Genomic DNA, 17,510 nt, shown 5'->3' with positions numbered 1-17,510 from the left:
TAGTGAAACTCTGAGAGGAACTGGACTCCTTCAGTTTGCCCCCTGCTTCATTTTGAAGTCCTTGATGAAACAGTTCAACACATACATCTTAGCAGATGTCCTTGGCTTCCAAAAATAAAATTCTGTGAAATTAGCCAAGTAGCTCAAATGTAATGGCTAGATCACAAAAGTAAGCAGATGTTAAATAACTTAACATTAAATATTAAAGAGCAGAGAAATAATTTTTTATTTCATTTTGTTTTGAATTGGCTTAATTCCTTACTGGAACTGGGCTGCTTAGAACAATAGTGGCCCCCTGTGAGTTGCTGGATTGCAGCTTATGACAGCAGTGCCTCTTTCTTTGTTTTGCTCAGACACCTATGGCAGGCAGATGGGGAGCTGGGCTGGAGCAAGTCCAGGAGGGAGAAGTGGGTAGTGGTTTCCTCCCTGCTAAACAGGCAGAGGTGAGAAATTCACAAAGCATCCCACCCAGAGCCGTGATGGAGAGGAAGGCGTTTGGATTTCATGGACACCCGCTCCGCACTACACTCCACCAGCAGGAAGCAGCTGTTACTCGCCGTCCCCCGCTGTAGCAGAGAATGAGCAATGAAGCCACGTGTGATACCAGCGATGCCCCATGCAGCACTGTTTAAACTCACCCTCTCTGAAGTCAACACATCTACCCTCACTACTCTGACACAACACACTCACCTCAGGATGTTAAATTCCCTTTTTAGGACCATTACCTTCTGCTAACACTCCAGGTGGTGCTTCAGAAGTGGGAACCATCTCAACATATACATTTGCCATGACTCCAAACCTTTGGTTTTTGAATATGTATAGCACAAAATGCAGCTTTCTTTCTCCTTTTGTGTCTGCGCTCTGCCGCGTTCTTCCCCAGTAACTATTTGTCTTCTCTCCTCTTGTATGAGAGAGTTAGGATACATACAGAGAATACAGAGAGCTGTAACATGCAGGATATATATATATTCAGACAAATACACATATAAACACATATATTTGTATATTTTATGTATACATATTCATATCTGCACACACATATATAGTCTATATATATGTATGTGTATGTATACTATATAATATGCATAATATAATATAGTATATATACATTATATAAGTTTATATACTTTGTATAATATATAGTATATAGTGAGTGTGTATTGTAGATATACATATATACATATATATGCATACATATACTCTCATAAATATATATATATATGACCATGTGTGTCTGTGTATAAATATATATACAGACACACATATAATTCTTTTCTAAGAGATGTAGAGCAGATGCAAATCTATCGGAGCGGCTGGCTTGATACCGGGCAGGGAGAAGGCAGAAGGACGGCGACCAAGCGGGCTGAGCGCCTCGGCATGCGCCGCGGTCTCCTCCCGGGCTCCCCGCCCGCTCCGGGCTGGGGGGGTGCGAGGAGCCGCCGCGGCAGACCGCGCCGCCCGAGCATCCTCGGCGGGGCGCGCCCCGGCGCGGCGCCGTCCAATGGGGGCGCGCCCCGGCGCGGCGCCGTCCAATGGGGGCGCGGCGAGAGAGATGCGCGGGGCAGGGATGCGGCGTTGCCAGGCGACGGCGGCGCGGCGGCCCCCGGCGCGGGCTGCGCCCCTGCCCGCGCCGCGGCGCGGTTAAACAGCGGCGGGGAGGGGAGGGCAGCGCCGCGCACCGCACCGCACCGCACCGCACCGCACCGCACCGCACCGCACCGCACCGCACCGCGCACCGCGCACCGCGCCATGGCCGCGGCGGCCCCGGGGCACCACGGCGGAGCCCCGCCAGCCGGCTGCAAAGTTAGGGCTGGGAAAGCGATCGGCGCATAAGTGCTAGGGATAAGCCTCGGGCAGCCCCCGCGGGCCGCAGCGCTGCTCGCACGCGCGGGGGGAGGCGGTCCGCAGAGGCCGGCCGGCTCTCCCTCCTTGTCTCCGCCACTCTAGGTGTTAAAGCTTTACTTAAGGCTTTATTTATTCGCAACTCTAGGTCGCCTCCTAATTTAAGGCTTTGCACCAATCCCCTTAGCCCGGAAAGGAGAGGAGAGCTTGAAAGATGCCAGGAGGCGAAAGGGAAGCCCAGTCAGAAGCGGCAGCACCCGGCGCTGCCTGGCCGAGGAGAGCCAAAGTTGCTCAGATGAATGGGAAGCGGCTGCTCCAGGAGAGAGGGGAAGGGAGTGGATGACTAGTTAGTGACTGCAGCTTCTCCCTCCCATTACCCCCCCCCTCCTCCTCCCTCCCCAGTTGTACCCCTGACCACTTAGGAGGCCTTGACGAGTTTCCATCAGGATCCAGTCCAGGGCGGGGGGGAGAGAGCGTGACTCTTCCCAGCGGCAGCAGCTCACACAAGTTTGGGGGGCAAGACTCTCCGATGGATGTTTAACAAGCCCATTGGGTGGCCCGCAATGCCCAGGAGCAGCCGGAGAGGCTCGTCGGGACTTACCTTCGCTGCACGGTAAGGAGCTGAGCACCAGCACCCCGCACCCTCCTCTCTGCATCCCACAGCCTGAGTCCCTGCAGCATGAGTCTCTGCATCCCAGTCCCTGCATCCCAGGTCTCTGCATCCCACACCCACATCTCAGTCCTTGCATCCTAATCCCTGCATCCCTCTTTCCACCTCCCAGTCCCTGCATCCCGCATCCTGCCGGACAAGAGGCTGCCGCTGCCCAAGGGGCTGCAGGCTGTGTAGCCAGGGAAAAAGTTTAGGGAGGTGGTTTTCAAAGAGGGGAGCAGGCAGGAGACACAATTTCTCAGCCAGGAGCCGGGGCAAAGTGATGGAGGTCGGCAAGGGCAGGTAGGGTGCAGGGGGACCCCGCTGCTCCGCAGCTGGAGAGGGGGAGGCGGTGCAAGGGGCTGGCTTGCCGAGGGCAAAGCAGCTGCATCCAGATGTAGCCCAGAGGTTCCAGCTCCCACAGAGGCAGACTCTGGGGGTGAGGGGAGATGTGGAGCATGCTGTCCTCTACCCTTCCTTAAGCCGAGGTGCAAAGTGTCAAGGGAGCAGCTGGGAGACCAGTGCTGGTACCCAGCTCCTCTCCCTGGATCTGCTGCTGGGAGAGACGGGGGAGAGGGGGAAAACCTTAAAAACCCTACAGGGGCTTTGCTCCTCCTGAGGAATCTCCCCCACAGGGACCTGGCTGATCCCAGGATCCTAAAACTGGAAGGATTCAAAAGGAAAGGAGAAATTAGCAGGGATGATACAGTCAATATAAACTCTCCCTCACATATGCCTGTGTATCTATTTATCCATGTGAGTATGCATCCAGCTACGGGAGCGTGCTTCTAGAGTTGTGTGTGCCTGTGCATGTGTCTGGCATATGTTATGTCACTCTGTGGGTGTGCATGTGTATGTATACCTATGCCCATGTGTGCTTGGGTGCATATGGGTGTGTATATGTGTAGATTTATAGGAGTGTGCATTCATTCCTAGACGGTGTTTATCTAATTGTGTGTGTAGACCTAGAGGTGTGTGGGTACATATCTTTAATCTCTGTGTATGTCAGGCACATATATCTACCGAGAAAGACATGTGGGTGTGAGAAAGTGCATCTTTATGCATGTGTGTAGGTAGAGTTTGGGGGGGGAGGGGGTAAATAGGTTTGGGGGACTTTTTCCCCTAAGTTATCATAGTGCTTCAGTGCATCACACACATCCACCCCTACAGTTCAGCAATCTTGATAAAAAACAAGCAGTTCTTGAAAATTTGGCATCTCATTGACACTGCATTGAACTGAGCTAAGGATTTGCTGCTAGTTTCTGAGTTCTTTGGCTTTTTCTCAGTTCATGCCACCTGCTGAAGATGATTTTAGATCATTTTTTAAATAATTAATTCAAGTAAAAAAAATCTCCATCAGAAGACTGTGAAACAGAACAGCCTGGGACACAGACTGGTACCTATTTCAGCTTGCATAAGTATATGTCTCAGATTGATTAAATATGCATGAAAACAATCTGAAAAGCACATAACCCACCTGATTAAATGCATATTTTAGGAAAATGACTATACTTTGTTTTGCATTTTCTTCAAATACACTTAAATTGTTATGGCTTATTCTGCTGTTGTTTATGTTGATGAATGCAGTTGTTGCAAGAAAATATTACTTCCTTGGTTACATTTGAAAAAATTACACATTAAGGTATTTTATTCACAGTTAGGGTAACAGAAAAAACGTACTCTTGTAATGTTTCTACTTATCTTTTACAACAGTCCATGTAAATCCCTCTTAACAAACTGATTACTGTGAAGGACAATGGCAGCTAATTTTTCTTCTGCTAAAAAAAGTCATATTTTAATTTTTGTGGATGTTTTGTTTGCTGATGTTATAAAAGAATGCACTGCTGCTCTCAATATTTTCAGAGTCCTGCTGTAGATGTAAAAGAATAAAAAACACTTTATAATAGAAAATCCACCAATTGTTCTTCTGCTCTATAACTTAAAAATAAACAAAATAGCATTAGCATGAAGAATATTATACCAAGAATTTTGTCCCCGCGCTGAGATGCTTTTTTAATTGCTGTTGTTCTTTGTCTGGGTTACTTGTGCTGATGACCTACTTATTAGCTTCTGCAAGTAAAGTTTTTAAGGCGAACGTTAACACCTTGTCTAGGAGTGAAATTCTAATCTTCTCATTAAAAGAGTGAATTTAAAGCAAGAGGCAGGGGTAAAGTATCTTTCTGGGCCCACTTATGTTTTTATACTTAATTAAAGTCTAACGAAGCAAATTAGTAAATCAGACTGGAAAGCCAAATGAAAAGAAGTATGTAAGAAAAAGTGGTATCATTCAGTTCAGTGGTCTGCATTACATAAGTGGAGCTTAATTTAGAAATGAAGAAGGTTTAAGGAGACATGCTGACATTTAAAGAAAGAGCTATACAGATGTTTTGTGCTGATACAATGCTCCCCGGAAGTGTCCTGTGGAGCGTAAATTATTGTGAAACTCACAGAATCCCATATAGAATGCTATAAGACCTAAGTGACCTCATCCTAATGTCACCTATACAGGGGTCAACTTGCAATTTTTCCTTTGAACCCAGTGGACTAAATTCTTTATTGATCTAAGTGAATTCAGTAGGGCTCACGGAGTGTTATGGGGCATAGGATCCTGCCTATGAGTTTGTCGACTCTGTCAACAGCATCTTGTGGAAGAGACTTCATTCTCTGTCCAGTTTTTGAAAGCTGTTTCCTAAGCCTTATAAAATGTTTATCAGGATTTCTGCACTTTGTCTTTTCAAACTTGTCATATAATAGCTATTGATCAATTAGTATGAATTGCTCTGGTTAATAAAATGCTAGGCCTGCGATCACTCTCAGCATGCCACTCAGCAACACGGTGATGTTTGACACACTCCAGGATCAGACTGTGTGATTGTTTTTGTGAGAAAATATATAAGTATGGTAAGCTATATAAGCTTTGGTGGATAAATTCATGTAATATTGACTAGCTTTTCTTTCAGATCATTGATATAAAATTGACTGCTGGTTTCAACAAGATATTTCTTCCTAAGCGATCCAAACTTAGTCTGGGTCGGAGAGCTAAAGACAAGATTGTCTTCTTACTCAGCACGCCAGTGCTGCTAAATGCAGAGAGTTTGTGGTTTAACCCACATGTGGGTTGAATTTGCAGTGGAGAGGCATCTGCAGAAGGTTGATCATCCAGCCTGCCCCTGCACATAGCATTGGACGGTCCAGAGCACAGGGGCGCAGGAAGGATGCCTGGCATCTTTCATGGCAAGGAAGGATTGCAGCCTTCAGCTGGTACAGTCTTCCTAAAACTCTGCACCTTTTCTTGGCTATGAACTTAATAAGGACAACTTTCACTGTGATAGTCTACCCCTAAACTGGCAGAAAAATCTGGGACACATTTCATGTTATGGAAATTTAGACTGGCTTGAAAATCATGAGTTTATTTTAATAGTAGATGTAAAACAACAAAAAAATAGGAATTTCTCATGGGCACAATGATGTCTGGGTACAGCATCAGTGCAATTGGCAGAGTTATTTCCACTGGGACCAAAAGACAGTTCGTTGTTAGAAGCGTTTTAACTGTTACAGTTAAATCGCTATTGGTACCTTTTCAGGAAAGCCCATAATCCAGTGGGTGACTGGATGAATTTGTTGGCTTAACTATTGCCCTACAAGATTTTCCAGCATTTTATTTCAGGGATGCTCAGTATTTCAAAAATACTGCAAGGAATATACTATCACATTTCTAGATGTCTTTCTAAAACGATGCAGCAAATTTTTATCTGGAGTAGATCACTGTGAACCTATTAAAGTCAAAGAGAAGAGAATTTACTAGAGCTATACCGAATTACACCAAAAGGGGCTGTAGAACTCTATTGCTTTTATTTTCATAGTGGTCCTCTCAAATATTAAATGATGCAGTTGGAACTATTATTATGCTATCATTCACAGCTACACTGAGACTATAGGAGCATTTCTGTAGTTCACAATTGTACTGCTCATACAGAAACTTATGGGCTTCTGGTGTAAATCAATAGATTGTATCAAAAACCTATGTAGCAGCTTTTCCAAGACTTCTAAGACCCAATTTAGTCACATGCAAAGGCATGGTCTTAACCTCAGCTACCTTCAGAGTGCCTTAAAGTCTAGCATGTGGCTTGACCTTGATGGCACTGATGACCTTGACCATGAAAGTCACTTTCCCAGTATGTCCAAAGCACTATATATACTATATAAACTAAATGGAATATGCATCAAGCAAGGATTGTAAAGAAGGAAAGGGTTATGAACATTTTGTGGATGAAAGAGGAACCTGGGCAGACTTTTGATGGATGTTGTGAGATCCTGAAATGTTCCATTACAAAGGTGAATAGAGAAAAAAATGGACTCTTGAAGACAAAAGAGGGTTTGAGTGTCCCGATCCAATATCGGGAGGGTTTCATTACGATCCCGAGGACGAGATTAAGACCCTAAAACAGGTCAAATATTGTACAACCTTTTAATTTTATTTTCCACGAAGTGGGGAGAAAAGGTGTGGGGGGAAAAGCGAAGGGGAGGCGAAGGGAAGAGGGGAACAGAACAAGGGTTAGGGGAAAAGACTGAGAAAGTTGGAAAAGGAGAGAAGCAGCTAGCTACCACCACTCTGAGGCTGATGATGTTCCGCTGACTCCAATCGAATTACAGCTCAAGCTGGGTGCCTCCGACGAGGGACGAGGGGCCAGGGACAAAAGAGAGGGACCAAACAAAGAAATCCCTTGGCAATTATAGCTTTTTCAAATTAAGTTTCCCACCCCTCATGTGGTAGTTCAGACCAATAGTAATATTTGGGTCTGGGGTCTCCTGCTCCTTATTGGGTCTCATCACTGTCCCTAGGTAGGCCGTTTACTGTTGCCGTTTCTGCTGACAGGTGTGTCTCCATTCTTGGGTCCCACCATCATCTCTCAAGGTCCTGACAAAGAAGGTGGTAACTCCAGCAATTAGCACTGTTTCAGCAGTGCACAGGAATGCAAATTGCTGGTAACGCCCTTATCATTCCCGCCTGCACCAGCTCTGGGCCCTTTCTCACTGAACTAGGGAGTGCGGCCTAAGGCTTCAGCAAATTTAGCCACTCATGCCAAGCACGTTTTACAGAAGTTGTGCTAAAAACGGACAATAATTTACAGTCCAGATCCCAAAGTCTCTGCCCGATTGTGGTCTTGTTCAGCACAGGCTGTGTGTGTCCTGGGTGGTCACAGGGAGACCATCTCAGGGGTCGCAGCAGCCCAGTCCTGTTTCCGCCAGGGACAGATGGCTTGTTCGGGGTTGTGGCCTGCCTGCACCCCATGCACCAAGAAATGTTTAAGGCAAAAAATTCATTCATCTGTCCACCACATTGAGGAAAATGGAAAGAGCTGCAGGAGACAGACTGGGGAACATAAAGAGAAGAAAAAACAGCTTGAGACAAAAGGAGTGTAAAAGCAATAACGAGAGTCAGATGAGTATTAAAGCTGGGGGACAAGTAAATGGCCTGGTAAGTCAGTTGTGGGTGGAAGACACTGGAAAGCAGGTGCGGATGATGGAGAAGAAACTCACATCAGTGAGATTACAAATTACCAGGTGGTCTAACTAGCAGGGCAGTAATATTGCACATGTTACAGAAGTGTTAACTGCAAAATTTAGCAAGGCAGAGGATTTCCTTCAAGCATATTGACTAAGGAAGGGAACATATCAGAGATGGAGGCAAGGGCAAACTAGTAGAGAAAGCGTCATAAATCTGATTTTTCCAGAGTAATTTGAAGCGTTAAGAGAGAAGATGAAGAAGCTAGGTGGAGAGGAGAAAGGTAAGAGAATTTGAAAGTCTGTGGTGCAAAGAAGTCATACAAGATATCAGCACACAGTGACCACAGGTGAGCACACATTGACAAAATCACATATCCATGGTGGAAGGAGGAGAAATTTGTGGTTGTACATGGGCTCTGGGTGGAATCCAGAGGCAGTGCAGTATGAACAAGGGAGACAGATGCAGTCTGATGGAGTCTCCTAGGAAGTTATTGGAGAGACAGTCCAAGTCCAGAGGAGAACCAAGAAAGCACAGACACAGGGGAGAAGGAAGTCAAAAGTACAACGGGCAACCGCAAAGTCGGTAGATACCTGGGTCAGAACTGTATTAGGAGAATTACTGTGTTAAAAGAAAGATTTTCATGGAAAGAAGGATAAAAATATCAGTCTTAGAGTACCTCCTTAAGATACAACCAGAGATGAGGGATGCTGAGAAAGACAGGTAGAGTTTGAGGGTGAGAAGGAATGAGACTTCTCTCAAGAAAATGAGGGGTGCTTGAGGCGAGGAGAAAGGGAAGAATGAAATAGGGAACCTGAAAACTGTGAAAAACCTTTGGCCAGGAGATGACATTGCTGATGGAAAACAGAGTAAACAGAAAGTGTACAGTATGTAGTGACCAAGTGTACCTTCATTCAAGAAATATAATAAAATTCATTCATCAGCTTCCATTCCTGTGGAAAGCTCCACGAACGAGTCCACACTCAAATCAGGGACAATTTTTATGTTGTGTTGCCTATAGTGCCACATTTGGGGAGGTTAATGTCCCAACAGCTGATTCATAAACTGTCTAATCTAGTGCCCCGCAAAGCCTCGGCCTCTCTGTGTTTGTGGTGGCTGGTGCTCAGACTTGTGCGTTGTTACGCTGACCGAGACATTACTTTGCAGTCTGCAAAGAAGAATCCTGCAGGCAATTTACTGAGTCTGAGATTTGGCAATGCTATGACTCTTCCCTGGAATTAGTCCTGCAGAGAGGCTGTCTGAGATATGTGGCTGACGAGGGGCTGCCTGACTGCATGATGTGACTCTTTAAACTTCTTCCAGCTAAACCAGAGACAGATGCCAAATCTAGGGTTCAGGGACATCCCAGATCTGTAATAATCATTGAATTCTGTGTTGTCAAACCAATGGCTGGTCTATGAAGTATAGGATGGGACATCATTTCAAAAGGACTTGCAAATCTTACAGCCCCCATTTTAACATCTAAATAAATTGCTTAATTGGCAAAAGGAATGGATTACTAGAGACTTTCTTGCAACAGTCAGGTATTCACTCTCTGGGCACGAAGATCTTTTCAAGCCTGCCCCTAAATGCTTTTTGACCAGTGGCAAATGAAATGATACAATATTCTGTTTGCTTGGGTTGTTGCCCCCCACCCCCCCGCCTCCAGCCCCCAAGCTGTGGGTTCTGTGAGGACCATGAGCAATTCAAGTATAGCTCCTTGCTGCACCACTATGTAATCAACAGCAGTGCTGTGATGGTGCAGGAGCTGCCAGGCAATCCAAGCCCTCTGTTGTGGGAAGAAATACTGTGGGAAGGGATATTGCATGCTAGATACACTCCTCCTCTCTGGTGAGAAGGGGAGCCCCATAGAAACCTAGCACGTGCCTTAGAGGCTCCTAGACTTTCCTTGACCTTGTTGACGCTATTTCTCTTATGTAGCATATGCACCGCAGTTCTTGGCCACTTGAAGATCTGAGCATAGAGCTTACAGCACCTGGATGGTTGGCATCTCTATTATCTAAGGTAGCTGTGATTAGGACTCCTTATAATCACATATTGGCTCCAGCTTGTATGGGAAATGTCTTCCTGATGGAAGACTTGTGGCTGTACTTCTGTGAATATTTCTACATGTGTACATTCTCAGAAAGTCTTTGGATGAACTGTTCTTGATCTTGTGCTTTCTGTCAGGCAATTTCTATGTTATTTTATAATTATTATATATTTTTATTGCTATTATTCAATGAATTCAAAATGATTGTATCATCCAGTGAAGAAATTCTTAGGAAAGCATGAGAACATATTGCTGAGATAATGTTATGTATCCATAGGCGTGAGATAAACACATAGTGATGCTTAGCTGTAATTGGCTATCCTACTGTAAGAATCTCATAGACTTCTATGACGCAGACTTCTGGGATGTTTCCAGAACTCATATCAGATTGAGAGAAGAAATGATTTTTTTTCTCCCACTGCCCCCAAGCATTTTCATAGGAAGAGAAGATAGATAAACAAATAGATAAAAGGATGGAGGCAGAGAGAAAGAAAAAGATGTTGTGTAGTAAGACATATACGGTTCAGTTCTGGAATTCTTACTCTTCCTCTTTACTCTTACTATTACTCTTACTAATCCAAAGCCATAGATTGGATCGGCTCACATGGCTAAGGAATGTCAAAAATGATTTTAATCTACACAGATGTTTAAAAATTTATATACTATGCTACAATATAATTGGTTTTGCCAAGAAGAGGCAGTTTTCAAAAAGCCTCAAAGTTTTCATTGAGATTATGTATTTATTTGAGTGTTGAGTTTCACCAGCTGAGAATACAACCACAGACTTTGTGGCTTTTTGTCATTGATTTTGAATGGCATTTTTACATTAGTTCATTCAGTCAAAAGGAAATCTCTTCTGTCAACTGACACCAGATTTGGTTTCATTTTAAAAGATTCCAGATTTTTCAGTGTACAAAAGATGAAAGGTCTTGATTTTATTTGCTATCAGATCTATATTGTCAATATTTTAGATCTTTCTTTCATAAAAAGGGGAAAAATCATGGCATCAGCAGTAATATTAGATTAACATTTAGAAAAATGGAGTGAAAAGGATACCTTGCACTGCTAATCTGTACAGCACATTATTTGTATAGACATTAACAAAAGGCCTGCTTTTCTTCATTTTGATCTATTTGTCCACAAAACGCTACCAGAGAGTGACATCTTACTAGAAAATTTAGAAAGCTTATAGGGACTTAGTATTCTTTTTCCAAATATTATTAAAACACACTGAAGTACTCTTGTCAAATCTATCCTTGAACTGTTTTTGATGTAATCCCTTGGGCTCTCTTAACTGTGTTTGCTCGCTTTCTTCCTTGCAACCATCAAGGCTTTTGATGAGCTTTGACAATAACAGACAATGAGATCAACAAACAATGGGCTTTCTCATAGAGATGTATAGTCATCCTACATGGGACTGATGTCCTAGATGGAGTTATCAGGTTACTCTCTTTGCTCTCAAAAGTTGAGAAAAAGGTAGTAAACATTTATGTAGGAGTGGTACATCAGCAACGAAGTCTGTTTCAGCCAAATCCTCCAAACCAGCCACCATGCAGTTATTCATTCTAGAATTATTACAGGATACATTTACCTTGAAGAAGAGTGTTATCTTCAGAATCAACAAATAAGCTGTCTGTCTCAGGGTCTTCATAGCAGAACAAAAACAATTGCTGTTCTAGCAAAAGCACCATACAGTCTGTGTCCTTTTTCATCCATTTCTTTGTCAATGCTGCTGTCGATAAGGCTATATTTACATAGGGCTAATCCCACAGTCGATTCATTAAGATGATTTTATGAGTGGAAAGGGAAGATGATGTAATGGGGTGGTTCCAAGAATACAAATAAAGGGAGATAACTTTCAGAGAATAATAATTTCGCTTTCTGAAGCAGACTTTAAATCTCCAATAAGAGAATAGCCCTGCTTAAAACAACCTTTTCTTCTTCATTCAGAAGTGATCTCAGATTAACTGTGCAGTTTAGCCGAACTTTGCTTTTCTTGGTATCCTAGGAGAAAAGCTCTGACAGACTGGGAATTTTAACTTGTTTGTAATGTAAACTCAGTATACTGGTGGTGTTTTTAACACTCCAGAAGCTGGTTAGGAGAAAAAGAAATAAACAGAAAAGCTTTGATCCTCTAAGCAAACAAAGACAGGAAAATAAGGTCAAGAGAACCACCATTTGTGAAAGAGAGAGAAGGGAAATGTGGGAAAAGTATCTTTATTTTAACAGTTTCAGATATTATTTGAAAGACTATTTGAAATATTGAGCACTTCAACAGCATTAGAAACCTTTGATGAACAAGGAAAGATAGATTTCTTTTCTTATTGTTTTATTGTTATTTTCAAGATTTCTACAGACTACAAAATTCTCATTAATACTGGTCAATTTGATCAAGATTTCTCCCAGAAGCAGATATGTAGGACATAGCTTAGAGGTGGAGGTTAACATTAATGCCTTCAGGATCAACTTCAGATGAACACTTTCCTAGTGGCATTATTCAGGATGAAGAAGGGAAGCAGAATCTAGTCTGGGAGTAACTCCAGGTCATAGGATCTATAAGGTGACTTGAAGCATAGACGTCCTGAGGAAAGGATGAAATGTAAATTGCACCAACCCAGACATAACAGCAGGAAGTGGTGTGACCCAGCAATGCCTTGTTTCCTACTTATCCATGAGAGATACTGCTATACCCTGAAATTTTGCTGACCCTGGTACTTCATCAGCAGGTAAGAAGATGGTGCCAAGACTCCACTTACTCCTTTCAACCTGCTTGTCTAGTGCACATTCACCAGTCTTAACGAATGAAGCAGGCAAATAGCTCCATTTGGACTTAAATGCTTTAAATCTGTGTCCAGGGAGCAGTTTCAGAGAATAATAGAGTTCCTTAGTCCCTATGATTTCCTGACAAGGACACAAGGTCCCAATTAGAATCTACCCTGAAAGGGTATAGTGTCCATTAGGATAGAAATGGATAGAAAGAGGCCTTCTTGATGCAAGTTTTTCATTTTCGAAGACTGTACACAATGTTCCATTTTCCTGAACACAGCATTTATAGTTCCATAGATAGTTACATTGGTAAGGACCTCCTCTAATCCATCTCTCCACCAGAAGATAACACAAACTATCTTTAAGCCTTTGCTGTTATTTGTTGATCCTTTCCCTTAAAATCTCCAAAAATAAAGACTCCACAGCCTCCTAACACAGCATATGCCACTGCTTCACTGTTCTTACAGATAGCAGATCTCCTAAAATCTAACTAAATCCCATTGTTTGCAATTGAGCCTATTATTCTTGTTGACTCTGCCACAGAAATTAGAAGCAGTTTAGTACTTTCCTTTTCACTCCAGCCTTTTATATAGCAAAGTTGCTAGGCTTTGGCTTTTTAACATTCATTTATGTAATGCTCCTCTTAGTCTTCTCTTCTATTGACTCAATAAAATAACTATTTTTCTTTTAGCTGTGCACTTTTTAAAAAATCTTGTTATTCTTGCTGTTTTCCTTTGGACCTTTTCCAGTTGCCCATTTGAATCTGTACCTGATAGATGAGTGCAGCTGATGAATGACTTGACTTCACTTATCTTAAATACAACATTCCTCAAAGAAATCCTTTGTGCCATTTCATTGTTGTATGCTCCAAGCTTCACTCCAGCCTGCATTTTGCCCAAAGAGCTCTCTAAGTCTCTCAGGACCATAGTAATGTTCTATCACCTTCCAGCTTGCTACTTTTTATCCTTGACTGCTGCTGGGTATTCATTTCTAGTTCACAAATACATATGGCTTCAACCAAACAATAGCCAGCCTTCATATCCACATTCACATTTTAGAAGAAAATTCCTCAGATGGTTCAAACCAACTTTTGCATTATCTTTGCCACAGAGCTCTATTAGGGCTTCTCTTAGTTCAGTCGTTGCTATACAAAGGGATGCTTAACTGCTGCATTGTTTAGCGTGGATGGGAAGTGACTATCATCATCACTAACTTCAGCTAGCAACTAACTTCAGTTAATGTCCATAAATCAAAGACAAGCTCCCTGGAGGCCTGAAACTTCTAGTCTTCCAGAGTCCCTGCACTGGAGAAACCAAGGAGAGGTTCAGTGATCATGGAGGGATGCCTTTGCAGCCCTTTGTACAGGGAAGCCTTCAGGCCAACACCAAGCATAAAATATACCAGTAAATGCTGTAGAGATTAGCAATGGATACAGACCTGGGATCATTTGGGTATTCCAGCTATGGGCCTGTGAAAAGGCAGAAACTGCTCATGCTTTCAATATCATGACTATGGAGCAGTGCATCAGGAAGTCTCGGATGAGAAGTTTGACTTTGCTCCTGGCAAGCTCGCACAGAGTTCATCTACATTAAGCCTGATGAGCATGGCATTAGGCAAGAATCCAGAACCTCATGCCCCCTAGGCACACTTTCTGCCTCTCTTGTTTAATCTATCTTCTTTTATTAAGACAAACTTTTCCCTGGACAACCTAGGACATATCCCAAGCTGGCTAGGACACAAATAATGTTACAGGGGTCCTGATACAGGTACTTGCCCCAAAGGCTCGTCAGAGAACACTTTGCAGCTGGTAGGCTCATGCATATGAGATCGGCAATTAGCACACAAAAAAAGGAAGTAAAAATAAAAAGCATTCACTCAATTCTCTGCAGCATTTCATGGAGCACCTTAATATTGCAACAGAAAAGTCCCCTCTAGCCTTCAAACTAATTGACATAATGTTTTAATATATCTCAGTAAATTAAAACACATTCGGTCCATCTCATTAGTTTCTGACTGTTAACTTCCAAGCCTTAAATTCCCACTGAACAAGTAGGCAGCTGCTTTGAAGGTTTAACTGGACTGATTCTATGCTACAGCACAAGCTACCAGTTTGGATGAGAGTAGCCCCTTTCCTCCACCCTGTGGCTACCCTGCTCACACTGGGGCTGCTAAATAAGCATTACTTGGATGTACTGGGTGAAAAAGAAGGTTGGTTTCCAAATAAGAGAGGCCTTTTTACAGCCTGAGATACAAGGACACAGAGGGACACATTCAGGCAACTAGTGGGATGCAGCTTGGTGCTCCTTCCCTCCACTGAAGATATATGGCTTCACAGTCTAGCAGTCCTGAATACTTGCCTGGATTGTTGAGGTGTCTCTTAAACTCAGATCATGCTAATTAAGTTAGGCACCTAAAATACATTGTCTGATCATAGTCAGCAGAGCCTATTCCTGTAATGCTATTGATTGGATGGTGAACAGTTTGTTCTCAAAGCCTTAAAAAACAGCTTCCATGTAAAAAGCCATCTGTATTTAATCAGCAGTAGTCACCTAAGTCTTCTTTTAGAGTGTTGCAACTTTTTGCAACTCCTTTTTTTAAAGCACCAGGTAATACATGCTCTAACATTTCCAGTTTTTGTCCATTCCCATTTAGAGGACATTTTTTTGTGCCAATGATTACAATGTAATATTTAGATGAGTAGTTTCAAAAACAAAACCACATTTGGAATCATCCATGTTTATCTTTAGAGAATAAGAACCACAGAAATGAATGGATTGAGGGGGATTAAATATTAGGCTAATTGTTCATTAGGAAACCAAAGACCGATTACATGCATTAATCCATTTACTTTTTCTTCTATTTGTTTCCATTATTAACTCTGCCAGATTTATTTTGAATGTATTAATTCACCTATGTTTATTTATTAATAAATTCACTTTAAATGCAGGTCTTGAATCCTATAGTTCTTTCTCAAACAAAACTCCCTTGACAGCATTAGCAGAAGGGCTTCAAGATGTAACTGCAACTCTCTGCACTACTCTTTTCCTAAAACCCAATTTAAACACAGAAGTCTTCCCCAATAAGATGAATGTGAATGCATTCTCCATCTTTATTGATTCCAGATACTCTCCATATTTAATTAAGATAGATTCTTCTGCAGAATTGTGCAAATTCCAGGTATTGTTCTATGAAAGGGCTGTTGATTGTACCTGACCCAAAGGAATTGTTCTAAAATTGATTGCTGATTACTATGCATTATTTTTACATTATTTCAACATGTAATTGGCTATCTGTTTGCCAGCTAAGTAGAGAACAGAGAGTTATTGATACCTAACTTGATTATCATGTCTTCTAAGATTAAAATATTAATGGTTATTCAGATCAGGTTCACTTTAGGATTACCAGATTCTGGTTCCCAAGATAATCTGTGGAAAAAAGTAAGTTCATTATAAAATTATTAACATAGTTAATGTCACAAATATGGGAGGATGAGCAACAGACCAAGCAGCAGTTCTGCAGAAATGGATCTAAGGCTACAGAAGCAGAGCATGACTCAACAGCATGGTATCACATTGCTGTGAAAAAGCTAAATTTCATATTGGGATGAATAAACATGAATATTGTCTGCAAGATATGGTGTATAAACGTTGCCATCTACTCAGCATTGGTAGGGCCATATTTGGAGTGTGGTGTTCAGCTCTGAGCAAAATATTTCAAGAAGAAAATATAAAGCACTGAGACAGAGTCCAGAGAGTAGAAACAAGACAAAATAGAGGTGCAGCAAAATGGACTTAAACTTTGTCACAGAGAGTTAACAGGCTTCAGTTGTCACACAGAAGGCCAGAATAAGGGGGAAAAAATGTAATGGTAAGGAAACTGAGCCAATAGAATAAATAGCTGGGAAGTCTGGAAAGTTTTCGTCAACAGAGATGTTTAAAAGTAAGTAAGACAAGACATGAGTCAGATAAGACATAGTCAAAGCTGATCCTGCTCTGGGTAACAGCAAAGATCAGGAAGACCTTTCAGGATCTCTTCCAATCCCCTGTTTTTCTAGATCATCTGAGTGAAGTCCAGGATTCTTGCCCCAGGGATCTTACTATATAACTCTGTATTGCCAGCATTTACTTCCCTGGGAGACAGCTAGGCATCTACTAGCAAAGCAGAGCTTCCACTGCCCGCTTTGGGTGGCAGAGGAGAGGTGGCAAAAGCAGAGTGCCATGCTTCTCTTAGGGAAGCAGGAAAAAGATGGACAAGGACATATTTCAGGAGCAAACAAGGCTGTCCTGTGGGCAGGGGAGAAGTAAGCTCTTCCATGCGGAGGCAGAGCATGCGTGCATGCATGCATAGAGAGAAAAGACATGATAAATCTCTGCTTAATTCACACGGATGTCTGTTCAGGCCCTGTTCTTCTCTAGGGGCAGCAACATGCTACACCATCTTCAGTACACACCCCAGTCTAGCCTGTCATGTTAAGACCATTAGCAGTCCCCCCTCTTACTGTAAGAGCTCTGCAGAAGTGTATGTGTCCACAGCATCCGACGCTAAATGAGCCCTGGTATTAGGACAGCAGAGGAAGGAACAACAAGACTCACACTGTTAACTGTTAACTCTACTCTGCATTTTCATAAGCTTTGGTACCCTCTTGTGTAGGCAATAGACTATATAAGATTCTAAAGTAATGTATGTTTTTGGAC

At 42.6% G+C, this 17,510-nt stretch overlaps 1 protein-coding gene across 1 annotated transcript in view; it reads left to right on the top strand.

Annotated features, from left to right (window-relative positions):
• Window positions 1–1,787: 1,787 nt before the first annotated feature.
• GRM3 (glutamate metabotropic receptor 3) overlaps window positions 1,788–17,510 on the top strand; it is a 106,181-nt gene continuing 90,458 nt past the window's right edge. Inside the window, exon 1 of the mRNA XM_026119369.2 lies at window positions 1,788–2,455. The gene's annotated coding sequence lies outside the window, so the exon portion shown is untranslated. The remainder of the gene's footprint in view (window positions 2,456–17,510) is intronic.

Source organism: Dromaius novaehollandiae, chromosome 1 (genome assembly GCF_036370855.1).
Source record: "Dromaius novaehollandiae isolate bDroNov1 chromosome 1, bDroNov1.hap1, whole genome shotgun sequence".
NCBI classification, from domain to species: Eukaryota; Metazoa; Chordata; class Aves; order Casuariiformes; family Dromaiidae; genus Dromaius; species Dromaius novaehollandiae.
This window is presented reverse-complemented; position numbering and strand designations above follow the sequence as displayed.